Source organism: Felis catus, chromosome E1 (genome assembly GCF_018350175.1).
Source record: "Felis catus isolate Fca126 chromosome E1, F.catus_Fca126_mat1.0, whole genome shotgun sequence".
NCBI lineage: Eukaryota > Metazoa > Chordata > Mammalia > Carnivora > Felidae > Felis > Felis catus.
In genome coordinates this window covers 21262085-21280333 of record NC_058381.1, presented here as the reverse complement: position 1 = coordinate 21280333, position 18249 = coordinate 21262085, and the positions used below count along the sequence as shown (strand labels likewise).

General features: G+C 46.2%; 1 protein-coding gene across 1 annotated transcript in view; it reads left to right on the top strand.

The window, feature by feature from the left end:
* ASIC2 (acid sensing ion channel subunit 2) overlaps window positions 1–18249 on the top strand; it is a 1012019-nt gene that overhangs the window by 676230 nt on the left and 317540 nt on the right. The window lies entirely within an intron of this gene.

Here is an 18249-nt window from a genome sequence, read left to right as displayed (position 1 = left end):
TTAAAAAATAATTTGATTAAGCCCTATGCCCAAAATGGACCTCAAATTCATGATCCCAAGATCAAGAGTCACATGCTCTATCAACTGAGCCAGCCAGGTGCTCCTAATTCTACTTTCTTTTTTGTTTGTTTGTTTGTTTTGTTTTGAAATTTGTCCTTCTATTTTATTTTATTTTATTTTATTTTATTATTTAATTTATTTTTTAAATTTACATCCAAGTTATTTAGCATATACTACAATGATTTCAGGAGTAAATTCCTTAGTGCCCCTTAACCATTTAGCTCATCCCCCCTCCCATAACTCCTCTAGTAACCCTCTGCTTGTTCTCCATATTTAAGAGTCTCTTATGTTTTGTCTCCCTCCTTGTTTTTATATTATTTTTGCTTCCCTTCCCTTATGTTCATCTGTCTTGTATCTTAAAGTCCTCATATGAGTGAAGTCATATGATATTTGTCTTTCTCTGACTGACTAATTTCTCTTAGCATAATGCCCTCTAGTTCCATCCACATAGTTGCAAATGGCAAGATTTCATTCTTTTTGGTTGCTGAGTAATACTCCATTGTATGTATATACCACATCTTTATCCATTCATCCATCGATGGACATTTGGACTCTTTCCATACTTTGACTATTGTTGATAGTGCTGCTATAAACATGGGGGTGCTTGTGCCCCTTCAAAACAGCATACCTATATCCCTTGGATAAATACCTAGGAGTGCAATTGCTGTGTCATAGGGTAGTTCTATTTTTAATTTTTTGAGGAACATCCATACTGTTTTCCAGAGTGGCTGCACCAGTTTGTATTCCCACCAGCAATGCAAAAGAGATCCTCTTTCTCTGAATCCTCGCCAACATCTGTTGTTGCCTGAGTTGTTAATGTGAGCCATTCTGACAGGCATGAGGTGGTATCTCATTGTGGTTTTGATTTGCCTTTCCCTGATGAGGAGTGATGTTGAGCATTTTTTCATGTGTTGGTTGGACATCTGATGTCTTCCTTGGAAAATTGTCTATTCATGTCTTTTGCCCATTTCTTCACTGGATTATTTGTTTTCTGGATGTTGAGTTTGATAAGATCTTTATAGATTTTGAATAGTAACCCTTTATCTGATATGTGTTTGCAAATATCTCCTCTCTTTCCATCAGTTGCCTTTTAGTTTTGCTGATTGTTTCCTTCACTGTGCAGAAGATTTTATTTTGATGAGGTCCCAATAGTTTATTTTAATTCAACTTTCTTGGTTGTTGCCATTCCTGTAAACTGATTGTTCTATTATTTTTCAACCACTTAATTTAAATTGACCTACTTTTCAAAATATAAATACCAGCCTGAATCTTATCCATAAAACCACAAATTTGAAGTGCTGGATATATTTTCTCCAGTATATATTAGAATGCATACATAATCATAGACCCATGCCTGTGTGAGTTAATACTGTCTAAAGTTGTATTGTGTACTATCAGTGACACATAGACCACGTGTTGGAAAATGCTACTGGATAGGGTGAAGTATCAATAAGGAGTAATTTTGGCATCCAGTAATGGAAAATTCCAAATAACTGGCTTAAACAAGATAGAAAATTATTTTTATCTAACATAAAAGAAGTCTGGAGATAGACAATCCAAAGTCTGGTGTGACTGCTCCAGGGTTATTAGATAACCAGTCTCCTATCCTAGCATATGTTTCCATTCTCAAAGTCACCTCATGGCCCAAAATGGCTGCTGCAGCATTACCCATCACATCTGTATTCTGGGAGGCAGCAGGAAGGGAAGGGAGAGCAAAAGGATATCCTGCCTCCTTAAGTCAGTGCTCTTTGAGGAAATTTTCAACAAGTTTCCTCAATGATTTCTTTTACATAATTTTGGCTGGAACTTTGTCAACTAGCTATACCACAAGTTTTAAGAAGGCTATTTTGGGGTGCCTGGGTGGCTCAGTCAGTTAAGCGTCTGGCTTCGGCTCAGGTAATGATCTCACGGTCCGTGAGTTCGAGCCCCGCGTTGGGCTCTGTGCTGACCGCTCAGAGCCTGGAGCCTGTTTCAGATTCTGTGTCTCCCTTTCTCTCTGCCCCTCCCCTGCTCATGCTCTGTCTCTCTCTGTCTCAAAAATAAATAAACGTTAAAAAAAAAAAGAGAAGGCTATTTTGTTCCGTGCATGAGAATCAAGATCTAGGTACCTCTTGAGTCCTAAGCCACCCTACTTGGCCTCCAATGCTTGTCTGAACTTCTGTCCTGGTTCTAGCCTTGACTTCTAGCTATGCTCATCAGAACTAAGGCTTGGCCCTGAGCTCTAGATCAGGTAAGTAGTGGTGGCATAACAGTATTGCTTTGTTTTCATCTGGCTCTTTCTTCTAAAATGGGATCCTGCTTCAGAAACTCAATTCATTGACTTCCATGTACTTCCTTGACCTAAAATCGTGACTCTACTCGATACTGAGAATGAGTGCTGTCCAGAAACCCCTTCCAACTTACCTACAGTCCAACCCCAGACTAGAGCTTTCAGACATTTCTGTCCAGATCACACTACAGTTGGCACTGCCCCCTTCCCTGCCCTTAGCACGGAGTGAATTCTATTCAGCTTGTTCGGGCTGGCCTTTCTGTTGTGGCATGGACAAATGAGAACAAAAAGTAGGGGGCCTCAGGACTGAAGAGGTACCTAGAAGTTGATTCTCACCCATGAAGCAAAACTGCTCCCCTCTTGCCCTTGAGCTTGCTGAGTGGCCAAGGCCTTGCTGTTCAAATAGATCTAGACCACATCTGTCTCCCCTACATGGCCTCCAGGAGTTCTGAGTCTCTTGGGCCATGCTGTTTAAATAGATCTAGACCACATCTGTCTCCCCTACATGGCCTCCAGGAGTTCTGAGTCTCTTCCTCTTCCACTGTTGCTCTTGGATATTGTCCTTCAAGGCCTTTTTGCCTCTTCTACTGGCTCATATTGTTCCATGTTGAAAAAGAAAATACAGAGAATTATCTGACCCTGTCTGCTTCCAGTTCAGTCTTCACTGGTTTCTATTCCTGTAAAATGGAGGATCTTCAATAGGTGTACTCACCTCCTAGAGTGAGCTTTTTCTATAATGTCTTGTGCAAAAATCCCTCAGCAGCAATATGTAACACTGTTGTACAGTAAATAGATGTTGGTTCATGCTTAGCCTTTTATTTAATGAGTGACATTATAAGGGAAACAGCATAATTGCCAAGCTTATGTATTATTCTCCTATCATGTTCTCTTTTGCATCTCAATACCCAGCACTCCAAGAGCATCCAATAAATGTTCACTGAAAGAATAAATAAATGAATGAGTGAATGATAATATTTGTTCTCATTTGTTCAAGTCCTCAGGTCATGATGTCATGACTGCATATTACCATTCAACAGAAGGTATCTTCTAAAGTGGAGTTTTAAGATCTAGCACATGGGTCAGAAAACTTTCTATAAAGGGTCAGATAGTAAATATTTCAGACTCTGAGGGCCAGATGGTCCCTGTTGTAACTGCTCAAGCTGTTATTGAAGCCTGAAAGAGGCCAAAGACAGTATACAAACAAGTGAACATGGCTGTATTCCAACAAGACTTTTCACATTGTCACAAAACACTATTCTGTTATTCTCCTTTTGATTTATTTAACCATTTAAAAATGTATAACCTATCCTTAGTTCCCTGGTTGTATAAAAACAGGTGGCAGACCACATTTGGCCACAAGCCATAATTTGCCAACCCCAGATCTAGAATATAGTTGTCAATCTTCAGTGTTCATAAGAACTACCAGGATCCTTTTTAAAATACAGATTTCCAAACTCTTCAGTCCTAGGAATCCATTGCAGTGGGAATGGGAAGAGGCACAGAAATCTGCCTTCTTAGAAAGCAAGTGATTTTGGTATAAGAAATGGATCATACTATAAGAAAACCAACCATTATAATTAAAGCAGGTAAAGCAGCCAAAACAAATGGACCCCCAAGTTTTAGTGGCTTAAATACAACAGAAGTTTGTTACATTGAGTTCTGGGTAGCTTTCAACTCATGGGTGACTCTCCTCCACACACATAGTCAGGACCCAGGTTCTCATGAGTTCCAAGGTCACCTTGGAAGTTAACATCTGTAAGCATGCAGGAATGTAAGCATTAGAAGAAAAACATGGAAAGTTAATATGGTCCAGGCTTGGAAGAGATATATGTCATTACCACTACATTCCACCGGAGAGAAATTGGTGGCTGGTCCTACCCAGCTAGAAAGAGGGTCGGAGAGGTGGTCTAGCTGGGTCCTCGGGAAGAATGGAGGAACAAGCTAGTGATCCTACTGCCCTGAGCTAAAGGAAATGGCTAATTGCTGAAGGTCTGCCTATGCAAATAGAAGCCTGGCAAACTGTTGAAGGAGGCAACAGAAGACATAGGTTCTAGACTCAGCTCTACTATTCCCAAGTCATGGGAACTTGGGCCTCTGCTTCCTAAACTGAAAAATAAGAATAACCACTCCCACCTTCCCTCCCTCACTAAATTGTGACACTCACTGTAGACCCCATGCACATGTGAGGACTAAGGAGTTCAGCCCTGATTGTGGGGTCTGGCAAGGGAGTCTTCCTGAGAAAGCTGGGATCAGGTGCTTCAGTCCTCGCTAGAGAGTGGTTCTCCAAGTGGGGTCCCCAGATTAGCAGCAGTAGCCTCACCGGGGAACTTGTTTGAAATGCCAATTCTCAGGCCTCACTCAAAACCAACTCAATAGAAACCCAGGGGGTGGGCCCTGAAATCTGTGTTTTGACAAGCCCACCCAGTGATCCTGATGCACACTCAGGTTTGAGAATCCCTATCCCTAACCCCCCAAGCTGATCCCTATAGGAAGATAAAGGAAGGAAGGCTCTCCCTCCTCCTCCAAGAGGCTGGGCCCCCTGGAGACTCCTTGCTCTGTGACAGTCATCATGCAGCCACAGCAATTAGCAACAGAGACACCCACTCACCATCCCCTTGGAGCCCTGAGCTGCATCAAACCTTTTGATTGCAGTGGCTGAAGAATAGCTCATTTGCCAAAGACCTAATTACATAATGAGGCCTTCATGCCTGTGGAGCTTCTTCCAAATTGTGCAGCCAGAGGCTGACTCTGAGAGCAACTGGTTGGAGGCCTTAGCTGAATACTAAGACATGAGGTTAACACACTCTGTGGCCAAAAGTGCTGTTCGCAGAGGTGGCCTTTCTAGCTTCCCCTCCCACCCCAACTGAGCAGCAGGCTAAACCTAATTATTGTGGGGATCCACCAGTGGGCCTAGGAATGCAAGCTGTGGCCACATCATTGTGGATGTGCTGGTGCTTCTAGCTCTAGCGTCTGCCCGGCAGGGCTGCCTTTCCTCATCCTTGGCCTCAGCCTCCAGAGGTGGCACAGGGGTGGGAAAGACCTGAGCCATAGGTCTCAAACCTGGCCCAGCTGCTGAACAGCTGGGCAAACCTCCTTGAGCTTCTGAATTTTCCTGAGTCTTCTATGAAAAATGGAATGATGATCCATACATAGGACTGTCCTGGAAACTCACTAAAAATGAGTATCCTAAAGTGCCTGGCCCAGCACCTCCTGTTACCAGGGCAATCTTTTCACTCCTGCCATGGTGAATGAGTGAATGATGTGGAATTTTCTCAACCTCTTCAGATGCTTTTTCCCTGTCTCAGATACTCCCCCACTCCTGGCTGATTCCTACTCCTCTGTCAAGTCTCAGCTTAGGAAATACTTTCTCCAGGCAGTCTTCCCTGATCACTACCTCCCCCCCACCCAGGTCTCTGTTAATTTCCCCTTCTTTGGGATCCCATTGCCTCCTGATCTTTCCTGGCCCAGCACTGATTGTACTGCCCAATTCCCTCTACACTCTAAGCACACAGAAAACTCATCTGCCTCCTTCACAACTGTAGCCCCAGGTCTGGCAAACAGTGGGTATACAGTAAATGTTGAATGAATAAATGAATAGTAGTTGTGCAGTAAATGTCGAATGAATGAGTGAATCTTACCAGGGCTCAGGCGGTGATCGGGATAAACTCAATCCAATTCAGCCAATGTTTACGAAACTTGTACTATTTGCCAAGAGCTGTTATGGCAGCAGAGGAAACCAAGATAGAACACAATCCCTACATTCAAATAATTTATAATCTCAAAAGCTATGAGTATAAGGAGTGGTAAGCACATCCTAGGAGGAAGAAGCCTGGTCCTTTAAACGACCCATCCCCCCAACGCTGTTCCCATGGCCAATAGCAAATCCTGCCCCAGAATCTCTTGGGACAGCCTGCATTGGAGCCTTAGGCACCAGCCTATGCTATGTCCTACTCATAGGATAGCTATGCTATGTCCTGCTCATAGCATAGCATAGCTATGGAGCTTTGACTCCAGACTGTTCCTCCAGTTCTGCTTCTCAACTTTGTGTGCATGGGCTTTAGTGCTTTTATTTTATCTGCCACCAGCTGAAATTCTGGATATACCCACACTCACCCAGACTCACACGGACACATATACAACGTCCTTCTTGCTCCCAGCCAAGGTGAATAAGATGCAGACCCTTCTCTCGGTCTGCTATAGGCAACACATGCACACCAGTGCTCATGCCCCAAGTGTCTGCTCTGCTAAATGCTGAGCTAGGTGCATGTGTGTGGGGAAGAGCAGGGAGAGGGGACAGTGGTGCATAAAAAGACATGGCCTCTTCCCCCAAATAATTATGCCAGGAGGTTGACAGGACGGCAAACACAGAGTGTGTAATCAAGGGAACTGGCATGTGGGGAGAGTGAGAGGCTTGAGCAGAGATCAGAGGGATGGGGAGGGGGTCACCAGGCTCACCACTGAAAGCTGAAGAGGAGAATGTTCCCTGCAGAGAAACATCCTGGCCTGGCCCTCAAGTGGGAAAGGATCCAGAGCACTTGGAAGGGGCAGCAGAGAACATGGGGGATGACATTGGGTACGGAGATGGAGGAGCAGAGGGGTGTGACAGACCCTAGTGAGGGTTTGGTCCTTTATTCCAAGAGCAATGGGAAGTCATGGAAGATTTTAAGCAGGAGGTAACTTGGTCAGGTGTGCACACTGGCTGCAGTGGCCACAAGACCAGTTGGAGGCTCTTGCCGTGGTCCAGGGGAGAGATGGGTGGTGGCCACTAGAGAATTGCTGTGGGGATGGAGAGATGGGGATGAATGAATTTTAAGATACCTATGGACCATCACTGGGAGAGTGTTAACAGACCCATAGTACACAGGATAACTACCACTTGATGGAGACCCTGTATGTGGCCAGAGTGTCCCAAAAAGCAAGTAATTACCAGATGAATTAAATTTACCTCATCACTCTATTCCAAGGCCCAAAGTGTTAGGAAATTAAAAAGTGGATCAAAGGCCTATGGAAGTCCTAAGGAGGGGGATGGAGGGGTGAGTCCTGGCTTGAGAATAAGGAAAAGAAAGAAGTGACATCAGGTTGGGCCTCCAAGGACAGGTGAGAAGGGGGTGGAGGTCGGAGGGCAGGAGGTCCTACAGTGGTGGTGGGCATGCTCAGGCCATGATTATGGAAGAGTGAATGGTGTGGAGACTTAAGTGCCTTCACGGAAGGCTAACTAACAGTGGGCAGATCCAGAGTGGTAAGTGTCTTAAATGGCAAACTAAGGAGGTTGTCATAGATGTTATTTCATAGATTTGGGGAACCGTTCAGTCAAAATACAATTATTGAACCTGTGTTTTGTGCCAGGATCGTGCTGGGCCCTGGGAATGGATTATCAGGATTTTTAAGGAGCTTAGAAGCCAGTGGGAGGCAGACATGTAAGTGGGGGCAGATGTGTAAATGCTGTTAACCAGAGGAAGTGTGAGGCTTGACCTGGTCCTTAAGAATACGGACAAGTTTACCAGCAGACCCCAGGGAAGAGAAGGTAAAGGACCATGGACAGAGTAGGAAAGGGAGTGAGGAAAGAGACTCCAACAGCTGGAAGAAAAAAACGCAGGTGCAGAGGGATGAGAGCGCCCCTCCAGTGAGTGTGAGTTGTTATGGAGCACTGATGTGTACCTTGAACTAAAAGCACCTGGGGAAGTACCTTGAAGCCAGAGGGGGAGGCAGGCAGGAATAACTCATGGAGGACACTGTAAGATTTCCTCCAGTCTTGGAAGGTTCTCCTGGAAACAGTTGGGAGGAGATTGGAGAAGAGGAAAGAACCCAGGGGCAAGATTCTGTCACGGGGTGCTGAGCAGTGGAGTTAGACAGTAACTGAACGAAAGACCAATGGGGCCAGAAGGGTCTTATGAGATCATCTTCTCTGAATCTTTCCATCTTAGGGAAGTGGGGAGAATTGCCTTAATCACCCAAGACCTCACTGCTAGTGAGGAGGAAACAGGAAAAGCTGGCTGCCATGGGAAGAAGAGATTAGGGAGGAGAGCTCTGGAAGGGTCCAGGTGAGCAGTCATAGACCATGTTGGGCAGCTGCCAAGGCATCTCACAGTTCAGTGCGTGTTGGACAGACTTCGATGGAGGGGCTGATTAGACATTTCCCAAGACCTATTGTTCCTGAAGAGAAGAACACTAATAACTGAGACTGAAAACCTAGAAGAAAGAAGGGGTTGCAGGAAAGACTGCGTGTTGGTGCTGGGTGTGCCGGGTTTGATCTTTGCGTGCCTGCAAGATGTCCTTATGGCGGTAAAGTTGGAGATTGGGATGGATACAGATAGTGACTGCGGAGCCATCCCCGGGGGATGGGGCTGCAATGGGAACTACTAGAGCAGAGGGGCTCACACAGGGAGATAGGATAAGTAACAAGATGAAAGCTAGAGGGGAGGACTATATAGGAGATTGAGGATGAGGCATCACAAAGGCACTGCAGAAGGAAGATGGCATTAAGGACCAACTGCCAGCAAACTTGCTCCTGGTCACACAGTCATTAGTGAACAAGACCAGACCCCAGTTCTCTGACTCCTCACTCGTCATCTCCCCCGGCACCCCACGCCACCCCCAGAGTCCCCTCCACCCTGCTTTGAGTGCAAGGATAAAGGAATCCTCCAGAAAAGCTCTAAAATGCCCAAGGATTGTAAATGCAGGGCTCCAGCCCTCCCGAGACTTTGATTTCCCATGGAAATTTTCTCCGCGAAATAAAGTTGTATTATGAATGCTTTTTGACAGGCTCCACAATCAAACATTTTGCAATCATGGGAACAGCTTGGAAACAGGGGGAACATGAGCCTTCAGCACATACGACAGAGCTGCTAGGAGGTGGGGGTTTGCTCAGAGGGAAGATCCCACCTGAGAGTAAGCTCAGGACCTTGGAGATGAGGGACCATGTAACAGGGGCAAGATTGATCAGGAGAGGTTGAAAGACTTGTGCAGAAAGATCTCCACCTGGGGGCTAATGTTTTCTGAATGGCTTAGTATGGCAGCCTGAGAGGAGATGGTGTGTTGAAGGGGAGAGTTCCAGGCAGGCTTTGACCTCCTTGCTCTTACGTCTGCAGTGGGGTAGGTCATGCTGTCCAAATGCCTGGTCAGTCTCCAATAGCCAGTGGGCCATTGAAAGTATGGAGGGCGTGCAGGCACAGAAGAGAGCAGAGGAAGGGAGCTAACTGTAACTGAGCATTGCATGCCAGCTCTATAATAGGGAGGGGATCTTGGTATTTGTTTCATTTTCCTGACAGATACTGAGGCTTAAAGAACTTCAGTACTTTGTCAAGTCATGCAGTTAGTAAGTAATGGGACCAACATTTGAATCTAGGGCTTTCTGACGCCCAAGTCTATGCTGTTTTCAGCACTACAGGGGAAGTGGAAAGTCCTTATACTAGGAATGAGGGAGATCCAGAGAGTTCGAAGACATGCCCGCCCCCCCCCCCCCCCATATTATGGTGAAATCTCATATGGTTGGGCATTTTTTTGCAGAGAGAAGCTGTAACATCATCAGATTCTTAGTGTCTCCAGATTCGTGGGAGGCTAGGAGTTGCCAAAGTCCTGAGATGTGGAGAGAAGTTAGGATTATGTTCTTTAGCTGGCTCAGCATAGGTGCTTATCACAGTCCCAGCCTGCATGAGCCTAGGGCTGGGCAGCAGGACAGATACCCGCAACACTTATCTGAGATGGCATGTTACTAGGAATTCAGTGTATGTCTTGGATGCAGCATGAGGTGCTGAGGGCGATGAAGAAGAACAGGCAGAACCCAAGAAGACTCAGTAGAGAAAGTGAGTCTTTCACCTAGACTTTGAGAAATGAACGGGACGTGTGCAAACTTTCCATTACTTGGAACACTGGCATTCCACAAGCCCAGTGGAGGGTTTTTGCCACTAAAACAGAGTAATAGAAGTTTCCATTCCCAGAACACATTAGCTTAATGGGTAAAATTTTTTCTATATCGAGGGCTTTTTTTTTTCATAAACTATTCTTAAACTTTGGGTGCCTGCTACCACTTGTCTGAGAGTGAGTGCTGTGGGTGATGCAGAGAATAAACAAGTGGAAGTAAATGCTAATGGGAAACCAGGAATGTGTTTTCTTCAAAATATTTTATGTGTGATTATTCCTTTTTTGAGTGGCAGAGAGCTGCGTACGTATAATACAGCCATATTTCCTGCTAGAAAAATCGTTCCAGGTCTGAATGATAGAATTAAATATGTCAATATTTCAGGGCATTTCACAAAGAAAAACTAAGGCTTTCAGGAGCTCCACCGTCTAAACCACTTTGAAAGTCAGCGGGAGACACTGGGGCGGGGTGCCGTTGATTCCACATGATGGAAGCAGAAGAGACAACTTTTTGCAGAAGTGGGGATGAACGCAGCCTGGCAGGAGCAGAGGTCAGGCCAGGTGCCTGGAAAACTACTGTTTTAACACTCAGAAGCCATAGGAATGGTAACCTCGAGTGCCAGGTGCAGAGGAAATTCTATGACCCGAAATAGCTGACTCCCAGGCCAGTGCTCCCCAATTCCTTTCCATCAGAAATCACACACTGATGCGCCGTAAGCGGGGTGTAATGCATGCTTTGTTTGGCCCTCCAGTGTTTTACAGAATGTTTTATTATTTGCCAATAATTGTAAATGGAGTGATTTTACATAAAAATCCAGATTTCTGGCTTTTCTTTAAAAATCAGAAGAGGAAACAACAGTGAGCCTTCATTCTCATGTGACAACACATCCAGGTGAGAAGCAGCTGCCGCCTTCAGTCGACCACAGTCCTCACTACCCAAACTGTGGTCCCTGGACCAGCAGTTAGAGCATCCCCAGGGAGCTCCTCAGAGACGCAGAACCTTGGGCCTCATCCCACCCCAGACCTATCCAATCAGAATCCTTGTGCTTTGCGTATCAAAGTTTGAGAAGCACTGAAGTGGCTCCTCCCAGTGGTGGCCCAGCCAGACTCTCTTGTTTACCTCAATGGTCTGGCCTGAGGACACATGATATCCTGCTCTAGATGGAGTTCACTCTTACACAAGGTACTTCCTCAATCCCACCCCCTTGACCCCCACCATGAAGCCTTAAGATAGAAGAATCCAGGGTGCCTGGGTGGCTCAGCCGGTTGAGTGTCCGACTTCGGCTCAGGTATGACCTCGTGGTTCATGAGTTCAAGCCCTACATCAGGCTCTGTGCTGACAACTCAGAACCTGGAGCCTCTTTGGGATTCTGTGTCTCCCTCCCCCCACTCGCACTCTGTCTCTCTCTCAAAAGTAAACAAACATTAAAAAGAACCAAAGAAGAGTCCAGTGTGAACCCGTCTTCTCCAGAGAGACCATCCCACTGCTCCTCCAGGGACCACACCCCCTTCAGCGCCATCCCCACTAAAAGCCCCAGACTCCTTGGTGTCCCTCACTAGGGCACTGCATCTTCTCACTGCTGTGCACATCTGCTGATCTCACTGAACTTCCTAGCCCCACCCCCGACCCTTGTGCTGCACCCTCCATAGCTCGCAATCTATGGGCAGAAGACACCTCGACAGCTACAACCCTTCTCTGAATATTTCCTTCACCTTCTGGTCCATTTCAGCCCCTTCGCCTTCATTTCTATCTGTACTCAAGGGCTGAAAGATCTCCTCCCCCTCCCTCCCAAGTGCTACCTCCTCACCATGTATATTCTGTACTTAAACACGCGTGCACACGTGCAAACACATGCACCCTTGCACACATGCGTGCACAGCTCCTTGGAAGTCAGGGCAGCCGTTACCACCAGCTGACCTTCCCTGTTGCCCCTACCTCAGTGAGACGCACTCTCTGTCTCTCTGTATCCTCTCTAACAACCTATCACTTCAGAATCCACATGGATGGTCCGCCCTTGCTGCTTAGCTACGGAGCTCCACGTTCACAATCTTGACCCTATTATTGCCAAAGGCTGCGTCACCTTTGAGAAATCTTGACTTTAAGTATCCCCCTCTGATGACAGCTTCTTATCCTACTGGCTCACTCCTGCCAGTGCTCAGGCTTTCCCAATTCTGTGACCTCATCGAGGCTCCTACATGATGACCTCCATCCCCTCTCTTGACCTTTCTTTGATTGCATGCTTTGTCGTTATAATCACTCTCTACCCAACACTTTTAATTCCCTCGCCACCTCTGCCTCTTCTTACTGCACGGGGCAAGCCCTGAGCGTGATTAAATCTGACTCTCCACTTGCTGCAAGGTACCGGAGGAAAACGCACGTTCGTGGGACAATGGGTCCTGCTTTAAATTCAGGGCCAGAAATCTCAAACTGGCATTCAGTGTTGCCTGGCAATCCTGTTACGCTCTCCGAGTGAGTTCACTTGCCCATTCTTCAAAATGACTATTCACACCTCCTAGTCTCTACTCAAAACTCCTACATCCTTCCCCCCAAAATACACACAGCAGCCACAGTCCTTATCTCATGCTTGCATGCGATTAGATGCATGTAGGTACACACGCTCTCAGATTTCCATACTGAAGGGATGTCCTCTGCACTCTTCTCCATCACCCCTCTTGTTTCTAGGGCTGAAGTGTCTGTGCCCCTTTCAAATGCCACCTCTCCTCCTATGGCCCCAGGAGCCATTATCTCTCCTTTCCAAAGAGCCTGCCCCTGCAATTCAGTCCCACCGCCCCCACCCTTGCACTGTTCCTTTCTCCCTTTCTCTGGCATCATTTCCCTCAATGTGTAAACTGGTTCCCAAATCTACCTGCAGCACACAGGCCACCATTTTAACTCTTTGGCTACCACTCCACCTCTCTACTCCCCTTCACAGCGAAACTTTCTTTAAAAAAAAAAAAAGGGGGTGTCCAGAGCTGTCCACGCTTCTGTCTCCTATCCTAGTCATGTGGGCAACCCAACACAGCACGGACCCTACCCAAGCCACGGCCACGGCCACTGGTTGTCCCATAGCCAGTCACTTATCTATTCTCACACTGTGGAAGTCAACACCGTCAATCCCTCCTTCTCTCCTGGAGCCTCTTCTTCTCTTGGCTTTGGTGACAGCTCACTTTCAGGTTTTACTCCTACCTTACAGGCCCCTCCATCTTGCTCCCCTTTGCCAGTTCCTCTTTCTTTGCTGAAACTCTAAATATTGGAGTGCCTCAGGGCTCTGTCTGGGGTCTCTTTCCCTTCTTTATCTACACTCCTTTTCCTTGGTAATCTGTATGTAAATAATTCCTAGATCTATAGTTCCAGTTTTTTTTTTTAATTTTTTTTCAACGTTTTTTTATTTATTTTTGGGACAGAGAGAGACAGAGCATGAACGGGGGAGGGGCAGAGAGAGAGGGAGACACAGAATCGGAAACAGGCTCCAGGCTCCGAGCCATCAGCCCAGAGCCTGACGCGGGGCTCGAACTCACGGACCGCGAGATCGTGACCTGGCTGAAGTCGGACGCTTAACCGACTGCGCCACCCAGGCGCCCCTATAGTTCCAGTTTTAATCACTTCTCAGAGCTCAAGTTGCAAATATCCAATGGCTAACAGGCACCAGAAGCTTAGCATGGCCAGAGCTAAACCCTTGATTCCCAAACACTGCTGTCCCCACTGCTCAAGCACATGTGCACACATGTCCACTAAACAAATGCATGAAGACACAGAGAAAATCCCAGACTGTCCCCTCCCCTTGATTCTTTCCCATCTCAGAAAATGTCACCATGGTTCACCCTATCACAAGCCAGAAATCTTGGAGGCACCTGTATCCCTCTCTTCGACTCACTGCCTTCTCCCCCTGGCAATCAATCAACAAAGGTTATTGATTCTACTTCCAAAATCCACTGAGAAATGTACATGCATATCTCCATGTTTCTACCTCTGCTGCCAACATTTTCCTCCAAGCCACCACTGTTTTTCATCACATTATGGGAATAACCTCCTATCTGGTCTCTGGCTTCCATTCTTGGTCCCTAAAATCCATTCCCATTGAAGGAGCCAGAGAGATTTTTTTTTAAAGAAATATATCAGATCATGTCATTCCCCTGTTTAAACCCATCTATTGCACTCGGAACAAAATCCAAATTATTTCCCCAGAGATTATAACACCTTACATGATTCAGCTTTCACTTTCCTCTCCAACATTACTACATCATCCTCCTCCCCACCTCCTCTGCTACTTGAATATGCCAATCTCCTGTTCACCTCAGGGCCTCTGCACCAGCTCCTCTCTTTCTGGTAAGAATTCCCTCTCCCCCTGGTCCAACCACCCAATTTAAAGTAGTCACCCAATCGCTCATGACCATGACCCTGTTGTAAATCTCTGCTCCGTATGTTCCATTCCTATTTTTCTTATTCATTAATTTGTTGACTATCTCTCCTCATTAGATCATAATATATGTGAGAACAGGGCATCTTGCCTTAATCACTGTTATGTTCTCAGTGCCTAGTATGGTACCTAGCACAGAATAAGAACTCAATAAATACTTGTTGAAGGAAGGCATGAAAAAATGTTACCAAGAAACAAAAATTGCTAGTCTTCAAGATTACAGGGTAATATTTAGCCTTCTCCAGAAAACAGATTATTTTTAAGAGTCTGAGCACCTTACTGCATTTGAATGCAAATGGACACTTACTAATTACAAATGAGACTTACCTATACACCACAGCCTCTCTGGCAAGACCTCTATCTGGAAACACTTTGGCAGTTAGAAGTTCTGGTGGCTTATAAATTGGAAAGTTTTTTTTTAAACTTTTTTTGTTTTGCTTTAAAAACCTTCTTTTTATTTGCTAATTCGAGCTCAGCTCTCAGCTCCCCCCAAAAACAAGGTTTTGCTATACATATAGTGGCCTGACTCCCCAACTAAGAATGTACATTCATTCATTCATTTGTTCATTCATTCAAGTGTATGTTGGCACCCATCATGCAGGTACCAAGAATACAGAGCTGAGTCTCATCTCTGTCCTCAAAGGATTCCCAATCTACTCACCAAACAGACATAAATAAATACATTTCTGGAATAGAAGATAAATGACATAATAAATGTGTGAACAGGGGTAAGTGGGAGGAGAGACCCCAGAGAGATCTACCATAGTCAAGGAAGCCCTGTGACTCCTGCTTAAACATAATTTCTCATTTAACCTTTACCCCAAACCAGTGAGACAGGGATTTTTATCCCCAGTTTACAAGGAAATCGAGGCCCAAAGAGATTAAACTATTGGCTCAAGGTCACAAAGGGGCAAGTGTCCAGATTAGGCCAGATCAGAATTCTTATTCAGTTCTTCTGATCAGGCATTGTCCCCACTGACAGCTACCTCCACACTTGTGTCCTGGGAACTTATTATCTGCTCCAAACCTTCCTGGTGCCACCTGCCTGCCAGATAACAGTGACTGTCTGCTGCTGGCCTGTATGTGTCTGCTGGTATTGCAGAATAGTCCTCACTGTCCAGCAATGGACATTCCTGCCAATGACCCCTTGATATCCAGCCCTGCTTTTGTCTCCACTCTGCTCCATCTGTCTCAGGGGCCTTCCTGTCTCATGGGGAAGTTGGACATCTAAGTCAATTTTGACACCATGATGTGCTAAGTGCTAGCAAGAGAGATGAGCAAGGTCCCATGGGAGGACAGAGACTGGAGCACAAAAATCAGCCTGGAGGAATCAGGGAAAGTTTCACAGAGAAAGTGATGGCTAATGCACGTCTTAAAGAATGATCATCTGCAAAACAGAAAGGGGTAAAGGACAGTCAGGTATGGGAGGGAAAATGTGGATGAAGGAACTCCACAGGGATTCCATACGAATCCATCCATGACTTTTCCATGGAGAAGAGATCCAATGCATTTTGGGTGAGCACATGTGGGGATGGTGGAGCTGATGGTGATGAAGGGTGGAGTGAGGAACTGAGTTGACTCAAGAACTAGGCAGCGCTGAGCCTGTGGGCTGTGGGTGGAGGCGTCACAGAATTTTGACACTGAAGGATGCAGAGGAAGAAACTATGGCTAAGGCTGAATGTCTCTCATGTACAGAAGGCTTTGTGATACTGACAGCCACATCAACCCACCAGTCAAAAGGTGGCTTGAGTCCATGCAAGTGTATGGCACAGAAGGAAGGCAAAGATGAGACAGACACTTTTCTGTGCCAAGGGAGGCTTCAGTCTGGCTGGAGATAAGAGATTTGGACACATGCAAAAACCAGTAATATAATGAAGCAAGTCGATGACAAGTGTCAAGGATGTGGCTTGAACCATAGGCAGCTAGCGCATGGAGGAGACGAAACGTCCAGAGAAGTTGAACAAATTCTTAGAAGAGCCTGTGGAATCTGTTAAGAATCACAGAGCTACACTGGAGAGGATTGAGGAGTGTAGAATCAGGGTTCAATGTGTGGTTGAAGAACAATGGGCTTGTTATGGAAAGCTTCCTAGAGGAGAAGCCCACCAATTGTTAGCCTAGTCCAGCCCTGAACGTGTTAGCAGGCCCACCTAGCTCTAGGCCATTTGGGCAGGCCCCGTATGAGACTCTGGCCCCTCTGGAATGTTCACAGTCTTGTGTCTTACCTGCCTTGCCCTCTTACCTGCCCCAACTTGGATTGCTGACTCCTGATCCCTGGCCGGTCTCAGTTTCCCTCCTATTCCTCAGTCCAGCTGCTTGAAGCCACATCTAGACAAGACCTTGACTCACCTATTAGGCTACAGTTTGCATATGTCCCTTGGGTATATGAACTTCTGGTCCCTCTGAGTAGCATCTCGAGCCCACCCAACCTCAATCCAGAACCCTGTCTTGCCCAGCCTACCCAGGTCTGTCCTGGTCCCCAAGAAGGAGAAGGTGGCATGGCATCATGGGTATAAGCCATAAAGGCAGACTCAGTCTGGAATTAATGAGTAGGAGCAGGAGGGGAGCTATGAAGAGGGTATGGGTTTTCCCCAAAGGTTTGTCATCCTCAGATACACAAAAATGATGGGATGGGACTGAATCAGGGAAAATCACCTCCCTGCCCTGCAAGCCCCCAAACCAGAGCTGTGGCTTTTCTGGGTAGGAAGGCTGAGTTGAGAGTTACTGATCACTGACAGTTCTCATGTGGATTTAAACAGTCAATGGACAGTATTGTGGTCATCCGACTCTCCCAGGAGTGGCCAGGCTCTAGGTAAGGGCAGCACGCAAGCAGAGGGACCCTGACAATGTCAGACAACACAATCATACACATAAACCCACATACATACATATGAGCATATACAGACACCAAGAACTGCACAAGAACCACACACAAAACACAAGCACACACATAGACTTGCACAAAGGTACCCATAAACACACACACACACACACACACACACACACACACACACACACCTCCACAAAAAACCAGTTTGCAATTTAAATCCCTAGCACCAGAGTCAGGATTTCACAGGTGGCCCCTTCCACTTTGCAAACTTCCTCACGAGGAACCCCTTGGTGGGGGAGGGCCCTTGTCCTGCATGGGAGTGGGATTGTGGAGGCTCTCAGAAGGACTTAAGGACATCTCCTGCTAATGTCACATGCCACTTGCTGGTGGCATGAATTGATCTCTGTTTATTCACAGCACATTTTCTTTTGCTAAGCAACATTAAGTTTGAATCAAAATATGTGACTGCTATATAATTATTCTTGGTGCTGCTTCCCTTGGGTTGCATTTTTCTTGCTATTTATTTGTTCAGGAGTGGGTAGGGGCATTCATCTCAAGAGACGTCGTCGGTCTGAGGCAGGCCTTTACCCAGCACCCTGGCAAAGGGGCATCAGCACTCAGGGCAAATCCCAACCTGACCCCACCTCACCCTAAGCCCACTCCAGTTTATCTCAAGGACCGCTAAGCATCTCTCTTCAGAGGTTGTGTAGCTGTGTATCCACAACCCAATTTTGAATGATGCAGTGCAGGGAGGCAGCTAAGAATTACCCAAAATTTACTTGGCCCAACCCCAACCCCTCTGAGCCTCAGCTTCCTTC